The 23,866-nt window shown below is 38.0% G+C and overlaps 1 pseudogene; it reads left to right on the forward strand.

Moving 5' to 3' along the window:
- Positions 1 to 1,281: 1,281 nt before the first annotated feature.
- Positions 1,282 to 22,270, forward strand: LOC149194387 (uncharacterized; annotated as a pseudogene).
- Positions 22,271 to 23,866: the final 1,596 nt, after the last annotated feature.

The following is a 23,866-nucleotide window of genomic DNA, read 5'->3' on the forward strand; positions in this document are numbered from 1 at the left end:
CAGCCATAAACACTTGAGAACCAAAGGAAGAGGGAGGCTGAGTAGGGTCAGCCACCATTTGAGTTTTTTGAGTATGTTGGGTGGGAAAGGGCTCCTTGAGCACCGCAGGAGTCCCAGAGGTGCCTTTTAATAAACGACTAACTTCGGACCGCCTCGGGCAATCCCTGGTAAAGTGATTTTCATCGCAAATAAGACAAGGATATTTGGGTTTGCGTTTAGTGCCGTCCTCAGGTTGAGGTTTTGGGGTTTCCTGCTTAGGTTGCTCCGTCTTATTTTTAGCTTTCCCTCTTTTCTTCTCTTTCGAAGCCTTGCTTGCCGTATTAGATTGGACGGCATTAACCTCAGAAGTAACATTCGAACCAGACGATGCCTGGGAAGGTTGTCCATTCGAAGCAGATGTTTTTTGCTTTGCAGAGTTCGTATTTTTCTTAGAGGGTGAATTAACCGAACCGATGATACCGTCAACAGTGGGTGTTGGCGGGGTTTTAGATGTTCCTTGTCTTGGGACATCAGGCAGATAATCATATAACGTAACTGACTGAGAATAAACCAAGTCAAGGTATTGAGCTCGAGCAATAGCTTGCTCTTCAGTGACACACGCCCCCATGGCGATATCCCGAGCTATTGGAGGCACGAACGAAGTCGTAAACCAATCGGTAAGAAGCTGGTCGGGAATCCAAAATTTGATCATACGTCTACGCCGTCTCCATTCATGAATATGATCAGAGATATGCGTAGCCGTCGTTTGTCTTAAGGAAGTGAGGAGGTGCGTACCCGTTTCGTATCGAATGGGCAACTGGAAGTGAGTGAGAAACGCCATAGCCAAGGAATTGAAATCTTGAAAGGACCCGCGATGAAGTTCAATATACCACTTAGCGGCAGAGCCAATGAGAGTCCTTTGAAAAAGACGAAGTCGAATTGAATCGTCAAGCCATGAATTAGACGAACACCACAAATGATAGGTCATAATATGGGCTTGTGGATCTTCATTGGCTTTACCATCGAATTTTGGACAGTCACCAGGTATCTTAGTTGGAACTGGAGGCCAATAAGGATTATGAAGGATAGGATCATTGGTTAATTTGGATACATCTGGTAACTCTAAAGTCGCTAAGAATGGTAATTGAGGATTGAAAGGCATCTGGGGCTGTTGGTAGGGTGGAGCACCAGGGTTCCACCCAGGTGGTGGTTGCCCCCATAGAGTTTGTCCAGAAGGATTTGGCCCCATAGTGGATTGGCCATAAGGATTTGTATAGTGCCCCCCAGCATAAGGATTACCAAATGATGCTGCAGGCGTGCCGTATTGCTGTTGATAAGTTTGTGAGGGATTTGCTTGCGGTTGTTGGTAATTCTGGTACGGGGCAAACGGAAATTGCCCTTGAGGTTGTTGGTAGCCATACAGTGGTGGGGCTCCGAATTGAGTTGAAGGACCAGGCTGGGTTGGATGAAAAGTTTGTGATTGAGACCCAGCCTGCATTTGAAGGCCAGATGGGTGTTGGGGTCCCATTTGGGGCCATGGACCAGACTGAGCAGTACCAATGAACTGTCCTATAGGTTGGGCTACCTGGCCAGAAGGAAAACCTTGTTGATGGTGAGGTTGGCCGATCTGTCCAGAAGGTTGGGCCTGCTGATACTGAGGTTGGCCTACCTGCTGGAACGGTTGTTGCACAGTTGAAGGTTGTCCTAGCAGACTAGATGGTTGAGGAGATTGGGCAGTTGGTTGGCCCAACTGTGTTTGGGGCTGACCAATCTGCCCAGAGGGTTGTGAATACTGGACAGTAGGTTGACCGAGTGGTTGAGTACCTTGTCCAGACATTGGACTATACTGGACATTGGATTGGTTCGGGTTAACGGTTTGTTGACCACTTTGTCCAGTGGGATGGCCTTGCTGGGTACCAGGTTGGACTTGTTGAAAAGACGACTGACCTGAGTTACCAGAAGGTTGCAAAGAGGAAAAAGGAGCAGCAGTAACGAAAGGGTTTCCATAAATGGACTGCCCTAGGTGGTCTTGAGGGGGTTGTATTGGAGATTGTGCAGATAAAACTTGACCACCATGGAAAGAGGTGGAGGTCCAATCAATTGACAATGGGACCGATACTTCAACAACCGGTTGAGATGACAAATATGGATCATATGGCTCCTGCATTGAGACATTTGTCATGGGGTCAAAGACTCCAAACAAAGAAGCTGAGGGACGACTATAAATAGAAGTCAAGTGGGCTGCACATACCGTTGGAGTGGCTGTGACGGAGGTAACAGATAGACCGTGACTTTGTGGAGTAAAAGGCTCCGTAGCAGGAAAAGTGTGGGATGACCACATGGGACCTGTGAACGGAGTTCCATAAGGCGTAGCATCTCTCAAAGCTTTATAACCGAGCGGTAAATTTGTAGTAGTAGGTGTACTACTGACATATATAGGGTCCGTTGAGGTGGGAATTTCACCGCTCGTTGCAACGGACTCATCGGTTGTAGTAGGGGATAATTCATCCATGTCGGATGAAACTTGTGGGACTGACCCACGAGGGGAAGGATGGTCCCAAAAAGGGATACCGTCCTCAAAAGGTTCCCACGTAGGGTTCCAATGATACTGGTAAGCTTCGTCACCCGGGGCACGAGAACTAAGTGGTTGTATACTTAAAACCACAGGAAGACTCACCACCGGTGTTTCGGTAGAAGACGAAACTAGTAATTCTGCCAGGATGAAACTTGAGAAGTTTATCGAGATAACTCCTACTTTGGACTGATGCAAACAAAAGCTAATTGGGTAGATGTTATCGTGGCCAATAAATTTTTAAGACACTGAACTTAACCTTTTCATTTTTTAAGAGTCGAGAAAAGGGTAAAAGATGACTCTAGTCTCCTTCGAATATTTAATGAGCACGAAGTGACAAGACGCTCACAGGCACCTTTTCATTTAGGGAGTCCGAAAAGGATCAAAAGTGACTGCTCTAGAATTCTAGGTAGAGGGTGTGCCAAACTTTTCGCAAAACCACAGAATACTTTTTAGGGTACGGGTGGTCGATCTTCGTGAATGCTGTGTTCACTGCATTGCGAATCGTAGGGCGGCTGACACGGCTTCCTATGGATAAAAGCTTTATTCCTATAGGGGTCTCCCAATATATACTCGACGATACGTGGGAGCACAGTCCGTATTGACAGCTACCGTTTCACCGTGGAGGAATCACCCAACCACTCGACGATAGACTACCAGGTTTAACGACGCCGGAACACGTCTCTAACCTAGACCTCTAGAGTGTTTGCGTTATGTTCCAATGCGTTGTTATGTTTATTTGGTTCATTTTAAAGTTTATCTTTGATTATGTTTCAGTTTTTTGGTCCTACCGTATGTGATATCTCGAAAACTTCTTACATGCAAACTATATGCCGAAATTAAATCATTTGATTCGATGAATTCTATCTACAGGAGGGTTAAGATCTTTTTCACAAACGAAATGATCACTTCAACAAAGAACAAAGATCCTAATGCAGCTAATAACAAGAAACGAAATTTTGTCTTTTCCTTTTTCAATAGCAACAAATAACAATAAATGCTAACTACTATGATGCAAGAGATTTTTTGTTTTTCTTCCCTTTAAGATGGCATGATGCATGCAAACAAATTCTAAGAGATATGCACAATCCAAATTTAGTCAATGAAATAGAACCAATTCTAAAACACAAAATGAACCATGAAAGCAAGGAAAAACACAAAAACTAGTGAACTTCAAAGAGGCTAGGAGTGAAGTATTCAGAGTATAGAAGATCAAGCTTTGACAAAGCACTGGATAGGTGTAGAACAATCAACAAGCTGACTGGATGATCAAGAGACTGAAAACTTCCCACAGAAGGCTAGACATGCAAAGTCACTGGAAATAAGCAAACAGCTGAGGGATACAGGCTAAAACCAGTCAAGCAGAGGTTCAACACAGTTCCAGAGGCTAAAAGAGGTATATAAAGAGACTGAATGAGCTTTCCACCCACACACAGGCAAAATTTACAGAGCTGGCGCGACTGTCAGCCTGCAACTTGCGCTACCACAGAATTGGCGCGAGTTGCTTTTGAGCAACGTGCGCCAACTGGCGCGACTGTCAGAGAAATAACCGCGCCAATCAAGCTTGCCAACTAAAAAGATAAATGATACGACCTCAGGTCGGGTTGACAGTGCTCAGATGGGTCAAACAGTAAAGAATCAACTCAAAACTGACTCAGGAAGCTCATGCACTCAAGCAAGCAGAAGAAAATTAACATGCAAGACAAAATCAAAGAGTTACTCCCCAGCGGAGTCGCCAATTTGTTGGTAAGGTAAATCCCCTCTGCGGACAGAGGCGATCCCACTAGCCTAACAAAGAACTAGCCACAAACAAACCACGCTGCTACGCAAGTTCCTAGTTATGCATCAAAGGTGAATCAAGAAGACTAACCTGGAGTCCAACGCTATGATTGAAGCAGAGTTGATATCCTCGCTCCCTTGCTCCAACAGATCATAAACGAACACCTGCACATGCAAAGGAAGAGACAAATACCAACATAGAAACTACCAAGGCACAACTATATTTCAGTCAGAAAGGAAATAAATCAACATATCACCATGACAGATAATGAGATTGGAACTATAATAGCAGTCGCTCATCAATTAATAAACAGGAAAAGTTACAACCATTGTTCTGACGTCGACCCTTCTCCTGGCTGGGTGAGTAACTATATGTGTCTTGACATGCATCTCCTCTCCGGCAGCATAACCTCTCTAGCACTCATTAGCATTCTCTCCATGACCAATAATCATCACTACTATAACTCAATCACCAAATCACTAGCATAACACTAACACCAACACTCTCTCTACTCTAGCTCTCTTAGCACTAGCTTTCCCAATGCATAATGACAAGCTTATATAGATGAAGAAGGGAAGAGGATGCGATGAACCGGGACACCTTTTGTGGAATTAGCAAAAGCCATAAAGATGGATAAAACTCGACAAAAGGCTGATTTTCTATCCTCAGAAAAGCTCCATGTAATGAAGGAAACAACAGTCGGACGTGCATTAAGGCAAAAAGCACGACTAAATTTGGTTGGCGCGACTGTTGCTCTAAGATAGAGCGCCAATGGTCGTGCCCTCTTTTGAGGATCTCCATCATTGGCGCGGGTAAGACACTGTGGACTTGCGCCAATGGAAAAAGAGCACTTTTTAGGGATGATTTGCAGAAGGTGTCTTCAGGGAACATGGAGTACATACTCAGGGGAACATAATGCAAGTGTTTTTAGCCCTTGTCACTTCTTATAACTCCCGGGATGGGTCCTCCAAGGTACGACAAGAGGAGTAACAGGGATGGTGACAAATTACTGTGTAACACCTAGGAACTCAGACTTTTTGGAAAGTTCATGTTTATGGATTTGTGTAAGGATGATGAAAAAATGTTCATGGATGTGGATTGATCTAGTTTGTAGGCCTATTGAAAACATGTGACAAAATGGCCTATTGGAGGTTTCCCCCTAAAGCGCAAAGTTAGAAAAATTAGTTGATGACTGAAGTGCTTTACCTTGTGACAAGTTTCAGATCAAGAAGAAATATTCGAGATCATCATCTGTTATAATACATTTTCATCATGATATTTTTGTTGAGGGAGGCATACCCATGCTCAACACATAAGCTAACGTTACATGTATAATGATCAAGAAGTCTCATCCAATGATGAAAAATTGTGGACTCATGATTAGATGACTATCTATATGATCATAGCCATCATACTTCGTAATCTTGCATTCATTCTGAAAGAGCATCCCAGATGGATGAAACTAGACCCGAGGTCTTCTATCTCGTTCACTCGATCATCCAACTTATGAATCTAACCATGCAAATAAATGAGTTGAAGTCGAACATGGTGGACACCATCTGATTGTCGGCCAATGATGTAAGCCGTTAACAAACAGGAGAGAAACCACCGATGATGTTAATGGCTCTTAAGGTACTATAGTACAATCTGTATGGTGTGAATGAATGAGTTGAAGTCGAACACCAGATAAAATATTTTGGTCAAAGGCCAATGATGAAAACCTATTTCCGAGGGCGAGGAAACTTGTCATTGATGTATGCAAGCTCCAATGTACCAAAGGGAGTTTCTAAGTCAACTTCCTAGATAATGAACTAATGTCGACACGAAGAAATTCATCACATGAGGGCCTTGATGTATCCCCCATCAATGACACGAAATGAGTATCATGATTTGAGACAAAATTATGCTAATGTGGAATTGATTCAAGAACGACAGGCATGTAATGAATTCTTAAGAGTATCATAGCAGATATCAACTGATTGACTTCTCTTGAACATATTAATGACATTGAATGGAGTTGGTAGAATTGATCCAAAAATGAAATTTGAGGCTTTGATATGGTGTGCTGAACCAAAAATACAAGCAAATTTCCCAACCCAACAACCACGAAGATGAAGTGGAAGAGTGTCATGTTCAAGAGCGACTCGCTACCATTAATAGATAAAGTACCCTATTTTCTCAAATTCCCCAACCATTTCTAGTTAGTACCTCTTTATTTCTGACAAGCTTTAGGAGGATAACATATGATTGAATTGTAAGTTCATCCTTCAGATAAATACCTTTGAGTATTTTTAATGAACCTTAAGGAGTGGTTTGGTCTTGTCATGTTCGACAAGTCCATCTATGTTTGATGTTTTTACGAGTCCATAAAAGGTGAAACTTGACTCCTTTTTCATGTTTAGATAGTTTGAAAAAGAGGTGAAAAGGAAAACTCCAAAGGTTCCTTTTTTGTAAATAGCCCCTTGAGTTTGAAAGGGTAGAAAATGATACTCAAGAGAACCTCTTATCCATGCTCGACTAAGGTATTCATTTTTCGTAAATAGTCTATCTCAGTCCAGGAAAAGGGTTAAACTTATACTGATTTGACATCTTTTCATTTACTTTAACGAGTTCGAAAATACAAGTGCTCAACAATATTTTCATATTTTTGGAGTCTGAAAAAGAGCTGAAATAGGACTCGAGGATGTTCATTTTTCCTAAGTTTACAAAGCCTGAAAAAGTGATAAAAGTATGCTCTTTGGTCAAAATGATATGTTTTGATTCAAATATCATAAAATACATTAAACAGTGGTTAACCTGCTCAGAACATCACAAAAAAACTAAAAATATCTTATACATGGTAAAATTAGGTCAAATTTAGGTCAAAATAATAAAATATGAGTAAAATAATCATGAAAATGACCATAAATAGGAAAAAAATAATTCCATTTTTACCATTTTACATTTTACCTCATGGTGAGTGAGCTCTAAGTGCTTTTTTCCCCTGATTTTCTGCAGTTGATTGCGGCCAATTCGGTGGATCATTTCGAGTATCGTCACTTCCAGGTAGGAAATCTCACCTTCCTTTTTCTTTCAACTATTATGATTTTTCATTTCATGCATATTTTTTCTAATTTTTGGTGACCTAGGGTTTTAATTTTTCGACCTATCCCCATCACACCACAACAATGTTGAAAAGTGCGTTGGGCAAGAAAAAAATTTCACTGTGGAGGGCACTGCAACACAATGTATCCCTTTAGTAGGGTGTGCTCGAAGCATTTCAAAAATTTGTTTTGCTTGTTTCACTCAAATTTCTCTCAATTTTTTGCATATGATTCACTCTAATGATTCTTCTTGTCATGTTTTAGGTTTCCATCGAAACAAAATGGATCTGATATGCAGAGAAAGTGAACACGAAGAATAATACATGAATGCAACTAATGATCCAGCCACCATCTAGGCATTGAGAAACTGTGGGCTTTTGATTTTTTTCTTCTTCTTGGGATGAGGCAATAGTTGGAGTTATTATATTATTTTGTTCGAGCATGGTATGTTTAGACACACGCTTTTAGGCTTGGAGCACATATGCTTAGCATACAGGTGGAAGACAACTATTTCTTGACAGGTTTATTGAGGAAAGGTGCCCTTGTCTCGTTATGTGGTTTGGGAAGGGATGGAGAGACTGTCAAAGACTATATCAGTACACACTATATACCTTGATCCCAACCAACCAAAGATGGGAAAATCAAGATAAAGGATGTGGTTTGTTTTCCTTTGAGGACAATCATGTTTATCATTTCTAGATGGTTGTTAGTGCTACCCTGCACTTGGATAACTGGTCCCAAATGTAATATGCTTTAGATTGCATAGAGCCGATAGTATTCAACTTGAGTGAGGGAGTACTTGCAAACATGAAGGAATAACTTACCAAGGCAAAGGATGGATGGTTGAAAAGCTTTGGGTATGGTTCCGTTCTAATTTCATTTGCCTTGGAACAGATTCCATTACTCCGACCATAACATATCTTGCTCGAGCTCCTAGATCTGAGAGTCCCGCAAATGAGAAGATGGGTGGATCTCATATCCATACATGAAGGTCCATCATCTATGAGTTTCACATCAGTATTCTTCTGATGGTTACGCATGAAACTCAATATGATTAAAGGTTATCCATATGCTAGGATGGATTTCCATGGAGACCCAAATCTCGCGATTCGTGATGGAGAGCGATGGGGTGCCATAGATAAAAAAAATCATTTTGATCCTTTTTTTTTATTTTTACGTTTTACAATTTATTTTGTATTTTCTATGTATCTCAGACTAACTGTCGATTTTTACATGCAGACGTTGGAATCATTCGACCCGTGAATTCATCCTATCTTCAACATGTTGGAGACCCACAACAGGAACCAATTGGAGTACATGTTGCTACAGGGGGGGCGAGAGGTATTGCAGGATCTTAATGTGGCTGAGACTCTTGTAGAGGTTGAGCGACACATGGAGGGATAGACCTAGGGAATAGTTGAGACTAAGGACAATATGATCCCTATGAGACTGCAACATCATACTTTTAGCGTGCCTAGTTGTATCAACCAACTACTGTGCAATATGGCTCATGAAATTTCTTTCTATCATGAGCATAATCAAGATTAGTCTACTTGGAGGCTATATAGCCATGTTTTGACTGCATGTATATTTTTTTATATGCAAGGCCATGTGGCCATATGTGTATAAACACGATTAGCCAATGCATCTGTCAATGTAGTTAGACTTCTGTAAATGTGTTGATATTGGCTATAATAAAAATGTCTTTTTAGAAGGTGAACCCTTAAGAACATATGAAGTATAGCTGGACTTCTAACTTAATAGACATTAGTCAACTATAGTACTACAAGTTGTGAGTCAAGTCTAATAACTATACGAGAAATACCATGAGAAATAACATCAGAAAATAGTTCCATCACTGCGCTATACTCAACGATGTTATTAGTAGAGAGATCAATATAAATCCCTTGTAAACTCACTAACTTCCCACTCAAAGCATATATAGCCCATGGTGTGGAGGAAAGGTTCTGAGTACTATGACTAGCCCCATCAACATAACCAACATATGGTTGAAGGAAGCTGACATATGAAAACCAAATGTAAACATGATTAATAGAAATCGTAAGAAAATTTGAAAGGAACACAATGAAACACACTCAACACACCCTATATACAACATGTTGTTGAAAATGCAACAATAAAATCCTAATTTGATTTTGTCCTTGAATTAACATAAGAATTAAATTGTAATTCCAATTCTCATATCAACTTGTAATAGTTAACTAAGTTAATTTGATTTAGTTGGCTAAGTTGATTCGATTTGGGAGTCTAACTAGAGTCATGTAGAGTGTTTCCTACTTTTTAGGAGTCTTGGTTGAGTTAAATTCAGTTAAACTAGTTCTAATTGATGGAGGAATTGGTGGGAGACCTAGTAGTGGGGTGTAACCTATAGTACTGGGGTCTAACCAACGTTGATCATCCAATAAACTAAAGAGTCACTTATAATTAACTCATACCTGTCGGATTAGAGAAATACCTAGTTGAGATTGGAGTTCAAGGACAATGTACTATCAATTGTATAATCATCTGAATTGTATAGGTGGTGCATGCAATTAGAGGAAAGCCTAATATGATTCCTTAATTCATATTTGTGTAATTTCCCAATTATATATGGGATAATTCCCTAGGAATATGCACAAGGAAATAGGAGCTTGGTAGGGAGTATATTTCACTAAGTATTGGCTGAAGCTTGTTTGTGAAGTAGTGAGATAGATAGAGATAGTGTAGAGGTTGCTTGCGCTTGAGAAAAGCATTGTAATCTTCTCATATTTTCTGATAAATTCAATATACATACAACAATGGTTTTTAACTGTGCCTTTCCCTAGAAGATTATTGTATTATGCGAGATTGAATTCTTTCTCTTTTATGTTTCATGATTTCATCAATTGTTTATTTTTTCTGTTGATGAGTAGAGTAGATTCAAGTCAATTGTTTTAGCATATTACAATCTGCAGTTTGAATCTACAAGGAATTTCTACACATGTACATAGTGAAATACATAAAAATAAATTAAGCATAGTATTTTTTAAGGTACAACCCATTTCTAGGTTGTGCCAATGGAACTTCATCGAAATCAATAAGATCGTAGGTCCCTTTATGAAGAACATGTTTAACAATGTATGGGCTTAGCCACATTGGCTCGAACTTCCTCGATCCTAACTTATTAGACTCTCGATCATACAACAAGACAATGTCACATTCTGAGAAGACATAAGGCTTGACATTCTTGTCATATTGTTCCATAACGCATTTCTTATGGGCCTCATTAGCCATGGCGACATCATGCCGGGTTTCTTCTAAGTGTGTCAAGTGTAAGAGACACTCTTCTTCTGTAGAAGTGGAAAGGAGAAGCTCAACAACAAGTTTCAGAGATGGAATTTCACACTCAATAGGAAGGATTTATTCTAGAACATATACCAATTGGAATGGTGTGAACTTGGTAGCAATCTGAACAAAAGTTTGATATTCCCATAAGGTTGAATAAAGAATAAGATGCTAATATGATTTTTGGATCCCTATCATGCATTGAAGCATTTTTTTCAAATCTTTATTGATGGCATCAACTTGCCCATTCACCTGAGGGCAGTAGGGAGTTGAGCTTTCATGGGAGAGGCCCAACTTAGCAATTAGTTCATACACCATGTGATTATGGAAATGTTTCCCATGGTTTATAACTATAGCCTGTGGTACACCAAACATTGCAAAGAAATGATTGAAGAAAAATAAAGCAATTGCTTCACTCATGTTCTTGTATGTAGGCATCGCCTCGATCCACGTGGTAAAATAGTCTACCTCTGTAATGATGTAGGCATGCCCCCTGGTGAAGTGAGTGTTACATTTCATAAAATCAATTCCCCATTTCGAAAAAAGTCCAACGATGATAACATGGTGCAAAGGAGTGGGTGGAACATGGGTTTTATGATCGTATATCTGGCACGCATGACACTTTTGGACTGCAAGGATTCAATCACGAAATGTAGTAGGCCAAAAGTAGCCAACACAAAATATTTTGTGTGGTGGCATAACGAGACACATGTCCACCACATGCCCCAACATGGCATTCATTCATGGCTTTCACATCCTCCTCATGGGTGAGGCACATTCAAAAACTCGTATCGATACCACAACAATAAAGGGTGTTGTTGATTATAATCTAGTTTTTAGCTTGATATCAGATACGTCATTGGTCAAAGCAAGAGGTATGGAGGCAAAAAGTATGGGCTTGGAGATATATGATAATTTCTCCATACCGTGGTTCATATTAATCGATCAGGAATAATGACTCATCTGTAATAGAATTTTCATTCTCACACATTGTTTCAGTTTTAGTAGCATGAAGGTTGCATATCACCTGAGCAAAGACTAAGGATTTCTTTGAATTGGATTTGATGAACTCAAAATCGAACTCGTGGAGGAATACAATCCATGTGGAGTACTCACCCCCCAATGATTGTCGTGACAAGATGTATGTCATGTGGTTGTAGTCGAAAAAAACCATGGTCTTGCGAAGAAGGATATAGTGATGAAACCTTTGGACAACTTGGACAACCGCCAAAGTTAACTTTTTAATGTGAGTATACTTGATCTCGGTATCATTCATATTATGACTCAAATAATAGATAGGATTTTCGGTCCTTACATTTTCCTTTTGGACCAATACCATAGTGATGGTAGTAAATGTAGTGGCAAGGTATAGGAAGTAATCACATTGGTAATCCGGGGTATATAACAATGATTCTTGAATAAAAAAGTATTTCAAGGAATCAAACTCCTTCTGGGAAATTTCATCCCAATGGAAGGGAACCCCTTTCTTTAACAAGCGAGTAAATCCTTTAGTTAATGCAACGTAGTTGGGAACAAATCTCCGTAGAAAGTTAGCCTTCCCTTAGAGTCATTGAAGCTGAAGAAGAGAGGAAGGAGAAGGAAGATCTAGGATCGCTTGGACTTTCAATGGGTCGATACAAATTCCATGCTTCAAAACAATGAAACCAAGAATTCAAATAAAGATTACACAAAACACATACTTGTGTGGATTTAGCCTAATGTTATAGTGTTGACAACATAAAAATATAGCCCTAAGATGCATTAGATGATCAAACTCATGTTTCGAGTGAGCAGGCAGGTCATCCAAATATTGTTGTACAAGGTGTTAAATTTCATGGAAGGCATAATTCATTTCCCTCACGAACATTGCCCCAATATTTTTCGATCCTAAAGGGAGATTTTGATATGAAAATGTGCCCCATATAAAAATAAATGTAGTTTTACGGTGGTCCAATGGGTGAATGTTGATCTGATTGTAGTCGAAAAATCCACCCATAAATGAAAATATTTCATAGCTAGCACATTCGTGAAAAATATGGTCAATGAACGGGGTAGGATAGTTATAATTAGGATAAGCATGATTAATGTCCCATAATTGACACATGCACGAATTGTTCCCCGTTTCTTCATGACAAGAAAAATGTTGGATACCCAATTAGTTAGAGATAGTAGGTAGATGAAACTATCACGTAGAAGTTTTTCAAATTTGGCTTTAATAATCGCAACCTTCTATGGATGGACCAGATGGAGGCACTGCCGAACTAGATTAACATCAAGATATGTCTTGGTTTCATGTACACCAATGTTTGGATCAATACCTAACATCTCTTCTTAAGTCCAGGAGAAAAACATCTCTAAATTCCTAGAAAAGGGATTTAAAAGTCTTAATCTCATTGGGAGAGAAGAATGCACCAATATGTACATTATCAACAATTTTGGGTTTTATTGAAATATCAACAAGGATAGTCTCTTCAATATTTGACAAATTATTCTCATAATCTATATCATGGATGGATACAAAATTCACAGACATATTAATTACATTGGTCCAATAGATTTCACTAAGATTATCCTTGGAGGAATATGGAAAGGAGGAACGATGGTGATGGTCGTCCTATGGTGCATCATCCAACATCATGATCTCTATGATGCTCTTATAAGTAGAAAATGTACGAGAGAAGGGATCAGAGGATGTGTCAAAATATAAATAATTATAAACCCAATTGATCGAAGAGGAGAGAGTAGAATGTGTTGCACAAGACAAATAGATGGCTTCATTGTCGAGATCAATGGGACTAAGAAGCATTCAATCACCAAAAGTGTCAATGTTTTATTCATTTGGCACTATCCAAGGATTAGATGGAGTAGTACAACAATATATCATGTTGACATAGGACACTGGATTAGAGTTTTTGGGAAGAGAATGAGGAAGAGGAGGAGGAAGAAAAAAGGTTCCCAGGAGGGAAGAATCCTTAAGAAATCCCACCCCGACATGTTGATATGGATGTGGGGTTTCTCCTACAAGAGGGGTGCTTCCAGTAACTTGGGAACTGGTGGCAAATAAAGTGAGTTGATCAATGGCTACTATACCTCCACTATGAGGGAAAACAATAATTTTGAAATATGTTGAAACAACAATAGCCATAGCATAAACCCATGTAAAACCTAGTAGAAGGTTATAATCTAATGGTTTATCGATAACCTTGAATTCTACCATGTTAGACCCCTATACTACTAGTGTAACCCCTTATTGTTATTAGTATAACCCACTTATTATATTGATGTACCCATGTAGTGCCCATATTGTTACTATTGTGCCACATAGAAGCCCACTATTGTTGTTGTTGTGCCCTACAATATTATTGTTATGTAGGCTTTGATTGTATTGGGACCACTTAGACTCCTATATATAGAAAGGAGGTATTTTCATTTGTATCATCCAAGAATTGTTCATTTATGTAATGTAAAGGAGGTTGCCCCCTCAAAGAGGCTGAATTCTAAGGCGTTGATCTATCTTTTCTATCCTTTCTTGAGCTGGTTTCATAACATTTGGTATCAGAGCTTTGGATTCTAGGGTTTCGCTGCTCCAAACAGGTCATCGTGGAATTTTCGCTATAACTTTTTTTCTGTGGCGTTTCAGATATCGCAAAAAAAAACCATTTGAGAAGAAATCGCGTCGAACCTTGGGTCTAAATTTCAGATCTTTTCGCGCTATATTTTCGGAGATATGATCTGCGGAAGTTGGTCTTTTTGCAGACTCTTGAATTACACTCAAAACAGGTGACCTGGGGAAAATCGTCATAACGTTCTTTCTGAGCATCGGATTGAAATTTCGTAAGAAGGTACAGAAAGAGGACGAACTTTAGTTTCTGTTTATATATTTTTCAGAGTCAAAGGTTGAAACAATGACACGTGGCGCTTCATACAAGTTTGCTCTACTGAACTAGTCTATAATCAGGTCACTGCGGGAGATTGTGCATAACGTTTTCTTGGAGAATCCAATTTGGATCAGACTTGTGGCATTGGAAAGAGGACACAGAGGGCTACTACAAGTCACAAGTTCAGAACTTAAATATTGGAAAGTATAGAGTTACAGTTGTTTCAAGGTAGAGCTCCTAAAATCAAGAAAAAACAAGATGAGGAAGTTTGATGGCAAGGATCCGGTAAATTGGATACTTCAGATGGAGCAATATTTTGATATACATGGCGTACAACTGTTACAAAAGGTATGTATTGCATCTTCATATTTAGAACCAGATCAATATTTATGGTACAAAGGGCTTTGTTCTCGTAAAAAGCTTGTTACGTGGTCAATTTTCACGGAGGAAATGATAGCACATTATGAGGATATAAAGAGCAACACCTTCTTTCGAGCAACACCACAACAATTGGAAAGAGTAAAAGGGCTTTGTGACATAATGGAAAGCAAAATTATGGAAATCAGGAAGCATACCCCTCACAACTATAAAGATGGAAGTGTTGTTTCTCCCAGCCTTCCACAACCTACAAGGGTTACACCACAACAATTGGAAGAAAAAAGAGAAAAAGGGCTTTGTTACAATTGTGATAGCAAATGCACTAAAGGTCATAGGTGTGCTGAGAAGAAATTATTTTACATAGAATATGAAGAGGAGGAAGAAAAAGATCAAGAAACATCAAAAGAAGAGGATATATGTCAGGACACCACCCCAGAGAAAGAAGAAATGAATCAGACCATATCTTGTAAAGCATTGGCAAGAATTACCACTCCTCAAACTCTCAAGATAGAAGGACATATCAAGAAGAAAAAGGTGCAAGAAGTGAAAGATCACATCGAGAAAGAAGAAATGAATCCAACCATATCTTGTAATTCAATGGACGAAATTACCACTCCTCAAACTATCAAGATAGAAGGACACATCAATAAGAAAAATGTTCAAGAAGTGAAAGATCACATCGAGCATCAAGAAATGAATCCAAACATATCTTGTAAAGGGCTGGAAGAAATTACCACTCCTCAAAAGATAGAAGGACATATCAAGAAGAAAAAGGTTCAAGCAGAGAAAGATCACATCGAGCATCAACAACAAGTTCTCCAACTTTTAAAGGATAACACCACTTTGGTGCAAAATCAAATGAAACAACAGGTAGATCAACATCGTGGTGAAATTTTTTTTGATGTAGGTGATTGGGTATTTTTACTACTACATCTCAAGCAAGCTACTTATGAGAAGGAAATGTTGGCAATACTACATGCACTTAAAAAATGGCGACCTTACCGAATGGGAAGACTCTTCAAGGATGAGGATGTGGAAGCATTGTTTTGTGCTATTTATATTATCCAACCAAATTGGATAAACAAAGCAAGGGATGAATGGAAGAAGGACGAAGAAGTATGGCCACCTATTCAAAAGTTGCAAAAGGTCCCAATTCAAGCAATATTGCCAGAAATTAAAGAGGAAGGAAAAATCATATTGGAACCTGGAGCAGTGATAGAAACAAGAACCTGACAGCTACAAAATCGATCAATTTCAGAGTATCTCATCAAGTGGAAGAACTTACCCGCTGAATATTCCACATGGGAGGACAAGAATTTTATACAAAAGCATCAAGAACTACTGAAGCGTTGAGGACAACGCTTTTTGAAGGAGAGGGGCATGTTAGACCCCTATACTACTAGTGTAACCCCTCATTGTTATTAGTATAACCCACTTATTATATTGATGTACCCATGTAGTGCCCGTATTGTTACTATTGTGCCACATAGAAGCCCACTATTGTTATTGTTGTGCCCTACAATATTATTGTTATGTAGGCTTTGATTGTATTGGGACCACTTAGACTCCTATATATAGAAAGGAGGTATTTTCATTTGTATCATCCAAGAATTGTTCATTTATGTAATGTAAAGGAGGTTGCTCCCTCGAAGAGGCTGAATTCTAAGGCGTTGATCTATCTTTTCTATCTTTTCTTGAGCTGGTTTCATAACATACCAACACCTTCTTGACACCTAATTCTACTTATAATGAATTCAAAATTCCACAAGGCTTGAATCCTCTTCCGTCAAAAGCATTTAGAGTAGTTGATGACTTATTTAATTGGGGAGAGCCAATGGCCTTCCACCAAGAAAGTGACATAATACAGGTGGAAGATCCTTCTTCCACAATGGAGCGATGGATGGTCTTACTTCGAACGATAACCTGAATCATGAAATATAATTATGCTAGAAGTCGAGGAGTATAATTCTCATGGTTAAAAACTACAAGATTAGAATATGAGGGATCAACACATATAATTGTGGAAAGTAAAGCCTTCTTTTGGGCAGGACAATTTTGTAACACCTCGAGTGCTGACATAACTGAAGGAGCTTGAGCGAGATACTCAACTATGTTATAATTATGATCATCTCTTGCACGAGGGTTGAATGCAGATTTATGGATAATGCCTTTGGGAGACTTAATTTTCAATTCGATAGGAAACAAATTTGGAGTAGGATCGATCCCAATGGAGATGTGGTAGAACTAGCATGTTGATCAGTAGCTTGACCAGTTGAGGAATTCACATTATTGTAGTCTTTATTCCCAGTGGCCACCATAACGTCATTTTTTGTCTTGGTGGAGGAAAGAATCATAACCAAGTTAGAGTAAATAGGATATCGATCAACTATATTAGTCTCTTGATTCAGAAACAAATTTTTCAACACCACAAGTGCATTAGGGTTTTTTTGAGGTATAAAATGAGCGTCCTAAGGAAATTATAAAATAATAGTGGAAATAATAAAATAAGATTACATTACATCATCAAATTTTATACCTCAAAAAAACCGGCTGCTTTTTCTTTTAAATTTGAAATGGGCGGCTGCATTTTTCAACCCAAGGGGGCTGAAATTTGGAATTTTGAGCCCATGTGCGTCGCTATCAGCGCTGGCGGAGATATTTACCGGCCGTGCTCGACAACTCATTTTTTAAATATTTATTTAAGGTCTCGACAACTCATTTTTTAAATATTTATTTAAGGTCGGTAAGACGATGACCACGTGCATCTCTGTAGTTTTAGAATAGAAACCCTAATTTCAGGCTCTCAGTTCCGTGCCCCGCTCCCCTTACCCGTCGATCCGCCTTTTTCTTGCCGCTGCATTTTTAAACTACGAAGTCCCCTGTAAGTGAGAATGATCGACTATAAATTATAATGAATTGGTGTTAATTGCGGGAATGGATCATGAGACATACCCTACATTAATGATTCCAATAACTTGTAGTTTGAGACCTCTGTTCAGGTTCATTATATTAATTTTGCAAATTAAGTATTAAAATTTTATTTAAACTATAAAATTCAACTCTCCTGCTATCATGGAGAACGTCTTTGCCGAGATATTAAATTTAAAAGTAACTTCAATTCAATAAATAAATTTAAAAACAAATGTGAAATTGAAACATTTCAAATGTGTGCCATAATTGAATGCGATAATTCAGGCCTTTTAACTCCGTGTTGATATACATTACCAAAGTTAGGTAAACGTATGAACTTAATTTGAAAATGAATTAATTAGTTAAATTATTTGTGAAATAAGATTTACACCACCAAAACGGCAGAGGTATCTCAATCCAGTGATATACACAAAATCTACTCATGTGATATATACACAAGATCCACTAGGCTATTTTTTTAACTCCACCACTCCACGAAAATAATAATTTAATAATTAAAAAGTTACGTAAACTTATGAAATTAATTTTAAAATAGTTTATTTACTTAAATTATTGGTAAAATAAGAATTATTATTCTAAAAAAATATATTTTCTTTATTGATATTATTATAATTCTTTAAATTACATATTTTTTTAAAATGAAAATAGAAAATATTAACAAACTAAATAAAATTAGTTATAAAAAATTGGAAAACATATATATCTTTTAGCTTTAAATTTGGTTTTCAATCTTGACCCTCCGACTTTGCGCCTTCCCATGTTACCTAATCTCACCCGTTGGCCAGAACCATAACTCTATATATATATAATTGATAAAAATAAATTTTTATTTTAGCTTGAATAATTGACTCCTTTAAAACTCAGGTATCAAATAAGATAATTAAATTATTGTTTTACTTTTCAAATTCAATTTGTTTAACGTATTTATTAGTTTGAATAATTCACTCCTGATTTTTCCAAACAAGATAACTAAATTATGGTTATACTTTTCAAATTCAAATTGTTTAGTCTGTTTTAGTTATTTATTTGTAAGATACATTTTCATTAATAATCCATTTATATAAATAATTAACTAACATTATTTTTCATTTTCAAATTCAATTTGTTTAATGTGTTTTAGTTATTTATTTGTCAGATACATTTTCATTAATAATCCATTGATATAAATAATTAACTAATATTATTTTTCTTTTTCAATTTTACAGTTAACTCATTTATTACCCATCATCCCATGTAAAAAAAATAAAAAGTTAATTAACTAATATTATTTTTCATTTTCAATTTTATAGTTAACTCATTTATTACCCATCATCCCATGTAAAGAAAAGAAAAAGAAAAAAAAGACGTGTTTGTAAAAATAAATAAGTTCAGTCTCATTACTTTGGAAAACATCTTTGCCACCTCGAACCTCACATTTTCCATTCTGTAAAACATCTTTGCCACCTCGAACCTCACATTTTCCGTTGTGTATGGAGTGGAAGAGGTCACATAGTCCGTTCATATTTATGAAAAAGAGTACCTAGATGGGCGGGGTGCCCTGGGCACGGGTACCAAGAGGGACAAATGAGCAATATCTATATATATATATATATATATATATATATATATATATATATATATATATATATATATATATATATATATATATGGGATAATGAAGATTTAACCAGGTGGATTGAAATACACTATGTAGATTTAATTTTACCATAGTAAAATCACTTTCATTGTGGAAAATAATTTAGTAAACAATTTTTATTAAATTATTTTCTAATCTAAATAAAAAAACCCCATGAGAATAATTAGATAAATGATTATTTATTTAATTTTCTCTAGAAATAATTATTAAATCATTATTTAAATAATTATTCCTTGTCACATTTGACTAAATCCCTTAGGAATATTGAAATAATCACTATTTATTTAATTTCCTTATTTCTATTATTAAAATTATTATTAATACAAATTGGTAAAAATAAATAAGTTCAGTCTCATTAAGTTTGAAAACATCTTTGCCACCTCGAACCTCACATTTTCAGTTCTGTATGGATCAGTTCATATTTATGAAAAAGAGTAGCTAGATGGGCGGGGCTGGGCGGGGCGGGCGAGCAATATATATATATATATATATATATATATCGGATAATGAAGGCAAAAGGGTGATGAAAGGAACCCTAATTCGCTCCCTGGCCCTCTCACCTTTACCCTAATCTCACTGCTTCCTTCCCTCCCTTTGAACCTTCTCATGTATACCCACCCAGCTATATTTGTGAGTGTGATGCATTGAATTGCAACAGCCATCATAAGCACAAGCAGCGGCATACAACAAGATTCCCAGCGACAACAACACGCAGGGGGCTACAAACATGGTGAGTAAATGCTTCCTGTCTGCTTTGTAGATCTTAAAATTTCCTGGTTTTCGTCTGTGTTTTCGTCTGTGTTTTTGTCTGTGTTCCATCGGGGTAACAATTGGGCGCCGCCGCAAGAGCCAAATGTGTGAAAATGATTGGAATTGTGCATGAATTGTGTGTGTTCAGGATGGGTTTGTGGTCTGCGAGAAGGAGGAGAGGCCGGCCTGGTTGGATGCTCTTCTCACAGACAAATTCTTCATGCCCTGCGCCACTCATGAGACTGCAAAGAAAAACGAGAAGAACTTTTTCTGCCTGGACTGCTGCCGGAGCATTTGCTCGCATTGCGTGCCAGTTGACGAGAGCCACCGCCGGCTCAAGGTAAAAAAATTCTTCTCCTCTGCTCTAATTGTCCCCGTAATTCAACGGTTATCTTGCTAATGAAATGATGATTTCCCTGCGCGCAGATTCGGAGATATGTCTATCACGATGTCATCGGACTAGACGAAATGCAGAAATATATCGATTGCTCATATGTTAAGGTGAGCTACACTAATGGATGAGCTTAAATTTGCTCAAACCACTCAAAGCTTTGGCGTTTCACGGATCCAGAGAATATATGAAGTCCTGAAGTATAAATTGGACTGAAATTTGTGAATTTTATCTGTTCTTGCAGGCGTACACTACGAACAGTGAAAAGGTGGTCTTCTTAAACCAGAGGCCTCAGACTCGGCCTTTCAAACGATCTGGAAACATCTGCAGCACCTGCGAAAGAAGCTTACAAGAGCCTTATCGCTTCTGCTCCGTGGCTTGCAAGGTGAGAAAATGCGACAAAGACAAAATCTGCTTATTGTCGATCTGTTTTTCAGAAAAGAACAACAATCGGCAGTAATAGAGCACAATATTTTGTTGAATAGTCCATTATATTTTGATTAATTGGTTCAGTAGTCCATGAGATTTTGATATCTGGTTTAGAAGTCCAAAATATTTTGATGAATTGGTTCAGCAGTCTGATATTTTGATTTCTTGTTTAGAAGTCCATAATATTTTGACTTCTGGTGTACCAGTACATGAAATTTTGACTAATTCTTTATATGTCCAGAAAATTTGGTTAATTGTTAGCGGTCTGTAACATTTTTGACGAATTTCTTAGGTGGTTCATAATCTTTTGACAAATTGTTTAGCACTTTCGGTTAATTACTTAACATTACATGTTCTTTTTTCTTTTTTCTTTTACAAAATGTTTAGCAGTCCTTAATCTTTCGACAATTTTTTCGCAGTCCGCAAAGATTATGACAAATTATTTAGCAGTAGACACTATTTCGATTTCTCGTTTAAGATTCCATAATATTCTGGTGAAATCTTTGGGCAGTGTACATTTAATCTTGCTGGATTTTTCCGAAAATGTCCATAATATGATTTCTGGTTTAGTGGCCCATTAAATGTTTAATCTTGCCGGACTTTTCGAAAAAAGTCCATAATATTTTGATTTTAATTGTTGAGCAGTCCATTACTACATTTTGATAAATTCATAAGCAGTCTATAATATTTTGGATTAACTGCTTATCACTCTAATATTTGGTTAATTGGTCAGCAGTCGATAACAAATTTTGATTTTTTCTTTGTGTGAGCAGGTAGATCATCTGATAAACCAGGGGAAGGATCTCTCAAAATATTTACTGTTTGCACAGTCGGAGGGGCTTAAGGAATTTGAAGAGGGCGGCCATATATCGCCCAATACGACTCTGGACAACACCATGGCGTTCCACACTTCGTCAGGAGCGAGTGCGAGCGGAGGCGTGGGGTGCAAGAAATTGGGCTGCACGGCCACAACAGAATTTGTGAAGCGGAGACGAAGAAAAGGCATTCCGCAGCGATCGCCTCTCTATTGATTTTCCTATCCGTCGTATTCTTTTTAACTTTATTTACACATACCAGGCTTGTAGGGCCTTGCTCTGAACTTATTTCCTGTCAAGTTTAAGTCAGTAAGCAAGCCTGAAGTGGACTTTTAGGGTCTTGCAATTTTGGAAGGTAATTAAATTATTTGTACTGGTAAAGGTGCATGGACAAAGGTTGAGCCATGGGTTAAGGCAGCTTGAAAATTGGCTACCTGCGAGTGCAAAAGGTTTCAAAGCTTGTTTTACAGACGCACCGATTTTGACATGATAACTTCACCCAATCTTTGTACTTGATGGGGCATCGATGACTTCAACTTTAATTGAGATTGTTTTATCCCTTCGCTCGATAGGTAAAGAAGGAAAACCCCTTGGAGTTACAAGGTGTGCCCATCAAATGCCTTCAATGTAGTTGTTGATGGCGAAAAAGTAGGTGATACAAGAGATTTTCAACAGTTCGATGACATGATGCATGTAGATGCCCCTTCAAAGAAGATTGTCTTAAGGATGTGATTTCTGAACACATACCATTATCTAAAAGGAAATGGTTCCTAAAGGCATGGTTTCCATGATGTGAGGTAAAAAGTGATGAGATTTGAGTTTGATGGATCTACTTGATCAATGGTGGTTAGAAGTGCTTTGTTTTATGCATGGAATTTGTGAAAAACTTTGAGTGGACATGGCAACAGGTGCTTGGGAAAGATCCTAAAAAATACTATAAATGTGAGCGGCCCTTGCATTGGGATTATAGATCAAATTTTGAAGTGTGCCTTTGGGAGGATGAAACATATCACTAAATGATGGCTTTTCAATGTGAAGGAGGCCATTGGGTTGGGTAGGTATCATGGGTTCTTAAGTAGAAGGACCACTCAATATTTTCATAATTATGTGCTATGGTGATCACGTGGATCAGTTGGTTGAGCATAAAAATATCCTACATGGATGATGATGCAATGTGTGAAGGATTTTCCCTACTTTCCCCTTCCTGAGGAGGTGGAGGGTTTAGAACCATGTGTTGTTGCTAGACAATAAAAGGATTTGTAAAAATAGTGGGTTGAAAAGCAGGGTTTCATTGCAAGAAATATCTATGAATCTCATCCATCCAAGGACACTCATGAGTGAGATGTTCTTCCCCACAAATCTTGTAAGCAAACATGTTATTTTTATTTTTCTCTTTGGCGCCACCCCCAAAAGTATCTTGGGTTTGAGATAACATATGTTCATTGGTAGAATGTTTATTCATCTTGTTTTTCTTCTTCCTACCTCTAGGTTGTTGAGGATTCTTCAAGGATGTGAATTACACTAAATTAAACTTAGAGGTTTGAACAAGAGCACGAGGAGTTTGGGCAGTAGGCTTAGTAGCCAAGGAAATGGAAAAAATGTTTAGTTGGACCATCTAAGTGGCCAATTGGTTTATGTTTCTTGAGGATATGGACCCCACCACACCATCAACATGGGATCCTAGCTTGGTTTTCAAAACATCATTCGATGATCGAGAGACAATAGGGGTGATTTCATATAGGGTCCCTACTTGAGAACAAATCAAGTCAAGTTGGTGGGCATACATCATTACCTGTTCCTTGGTTTGGGTTCCTACATTAGCTACATCTTCAACGATTCTAGGTAATGGATATTTGATGAAAGCTTCATGAACCATCTCATCAAGGAGCTTATTTAGAAACAACCTTTGTCTTCACCTCC

This window comes from Pinus tabuliformis, chromosome 2_2, assembly GCF_031772625.1.
Source record: "Pinus tabuliformis cultivar Carrire ecotype Pingquan chromosome 2_2, CPIR1, whole genome shotgun sequence".
Lineage (NCBI taxonomy): Eukaryota > Viridiplantae > Streptophyta > Pinopsida > Pinales > Pinaceae > Pinus > Pinus tabuliformis.